Here is a 2,681-nt window from a genome sequence, read left to right as displayed (position 1 = left end):
TGCCCCCAACAGGTCCTCTCCAGGCGACTTTGCCACGCCGGCGTCAAAAAAAGGCCTCAGTCGCGCCCCCAGAAGCCCGTTTTTCGCCGGCTCGGGCCAAAACTTGTGCCGGTGGACCCAGGCCGAACCCGGCGCCCTGGGGGGCGCTTGGGGAGCCGGCACAAGCGAAAAAGGCGTGTGGGCCCGCCCTGCAAGCGACCCGAGGGCCTTTTCCCGCCGTTTCTTGACGCTTTTCCCTCGCATCTCTCCCTCTCGCTCGCCTTCCTCCCGCCATTCTCTCCCTTTCTCCCGCCAAACCCCCTCCCGCTCGCCGCGAAGAAGCACGCCATGCCGCCGAAGAAGTACGCCATGCGCCGTGTCCCAGCCGAAGCAGAGGAAGCCGAGGGCGCCACCATCAAAGCCACCGGGCCTGTCGAACGCCGAGTGGAGGGTGGAAGTTCAGCGGCGCGAAGCAGTCACCACCGACAGGCGGAACAGGGTTATAGCCAAGAAGGCCCGCGACAACGCGGCGCGCGCAGCGGCGTCTTCCGCATCGGTCGACCAGGCGGGGATGAATCCGCCCGTCGCCAGCCACGCCCAGTACGCGCCCTGGGGACAGCAAGGCGCCGGATCTCCATGGGGTTCATCGTCGCCCGGCTACACCGACGGCGACGCGCACGGTGGGTTCAACCCAAACGTGACCTTCCCTCATGGTCACCCCGCTACGCGCACGCCCTCGCCCGCCTTCGTCGGCGTGCAGTACCCTCCATACAACTACTCGCCGCCCGCCGCCTACGCGTCCACACCGACGCCCCATCTCTACCGCGGACCGCTGCCCTTCTTGCACCTCGGCGATGCCGACGACACGGGAGCCGACATGGACGACATCATCGCGACAGGATCGACCGCGGCCGCCGCGTCTGCCGGGTTCGCCACCCAGGACGAGGTAGTGGACCTCAGCGGCGACATGGAGGCCGAGCTCGGCTACGTCTACGGCGACGACCCGCAGGAACCCAAGGAGGAGGAGGACGAGGAGGAGGAGGAGGAGGAGCCGGCTCCTGTTCCGACGAAGGGGCGCCAGAAGAAGAAGAAGCGGGCGGCTAGGTCAGGCGAACCGCGCATCAAGTGGACGTCCAAGGAGGAGGAATGCCTCGCCGAAGCATGGAAAGTCGTCTGCCTCGACCCGACCACCGGCGCGAACCAGAGCTTGGACACGTACTGGGACCGCATCAAGGCCGAGTTCGCCCGCATATCTTTGTCCCCTACGCCCGCCGCCCGCCAACCGTTTGTCCCTCCGCGCAGCTGCTGCGTATGTTCGCCATGTATCGGGGCGACAACCAAGACGCCGACTTCAAGCACCTCCACGTCTACAAGCGCATTGACAAGTGTGAGAAGTGGGCGGAAGTCCGACATGCCCTCGACAAGGCCAAGGAGACATACAAGCCAGACGCGACGACTCCGGGCGCGTCAGAGGGACGGCCGGACGGCCACAAATTGGCAAAGAAGGGGAAAAGCGCCGACTGAGAGCGGCGTCTTTTGAGAGCGGGAACGACCAAGTTTGAATTTTCCGCATCCTGGGGCCGGCGCGTGGGGGCGTGACTGGGAGCTAGGTCGCCCCCAGGGCCGAACTAGCGCTGGCACGCCCCCAGGCCGCTCTATTTAGGCGCCCTGGGGGGCCGAACGGCTGGAGATGCCCTTAGTCTCCCTGCATTCCAGATGGGCCAACAATTTTTTCTCCAAAAGAAAACATGGCCAGAAATTTTCTCTATACAAAAGGGTGGAATTGCTCTTGCCTAATGCATTACCTGGTGTTCTACAAAAAAATTTCTTTTCTAAGAAAAGACAACCAAAGCATATTAATAATGTGATAAATATCAAGGAACATGGAGTACGGCGGAGAGAGAAAGACACAAACAATCAACAACAAAAACATCAATATATAGCAAAGCATAGGTTATATATGTTCTACTAATGTATGCTATGTCGACCAAAATCACGCGAGAGCTAACATTGGCGCAATCTCGGCTCATTTTCAACTTGAGCTACAAAAAAGACTCATGCTCTGATAATTTATTTTGGATTCAATCCCGGTGTAGCTACAAGACGATTCGCTGTGAGAAGGCTCGTACAACGGGGTGTGGCACAGGCGGCGCTCTCGGCGGGTGTGACGCTTCAATGTCGGCTCCAATGAGAAGTCGTGTCCGCTCTGAGCCGGCATGAATGCGACGATGGTGCTCTCGAGCAGCATGAATGCGTGGCAACCGTTTGACGCGGAAAAGGACACGAGTGAGGGAGAGGGTTTTGGTTGGGACCAAGAGGTTGTTGACGTCCGGACTAATCCGCGAACGGATGGGGTACCGCATTGGATGCTATAATACGTCTGGACCACGTGGTTCGAACAGATGCGGACGGTTTGAGAGTCGAGATTGTTAGCTTTAATCTTGATTTATGTATCTGCATATTTAGTTTGCTTTTGCCATGCATGTAGGATAGGTTAGAGAGTAGCTAGTCCGGTGAAGTTTCATGCAGGCGCGCGAAGAAGATGAGATGTGAGGCTGCCGTGCGATGCGGCGAGGACGACAAGATGTCGATGTTGCTGTGCGATACGGCAACGCCGTGAGATACGGCACGACGCGATGGTGGCTGGAGCGTGATGGGCTGCAAGATCAAGTTGAGCCGGGTGATCCGGCAAGCTATTATCA

This window comes from Triticum dicoccoides, chromosome 2B (genome assembly GCF_002162155.2).
Source record: "Triticum dicoccoides isolate Atlit2015 ecotype Zavitan chromosome 2B, WEW_v2.0, whole genome shotgun sequence".
Classification (NCBI taxonomy): domain Eukaryota; kingdom Viridiplantae; phylum Streptophyta; class Magnoliopsida; order Poales; family Poaceae; genus Triticum; species Triticum dicoccoides.
This window is presented reverse-complemented; position numbering follows the sequence as displayed.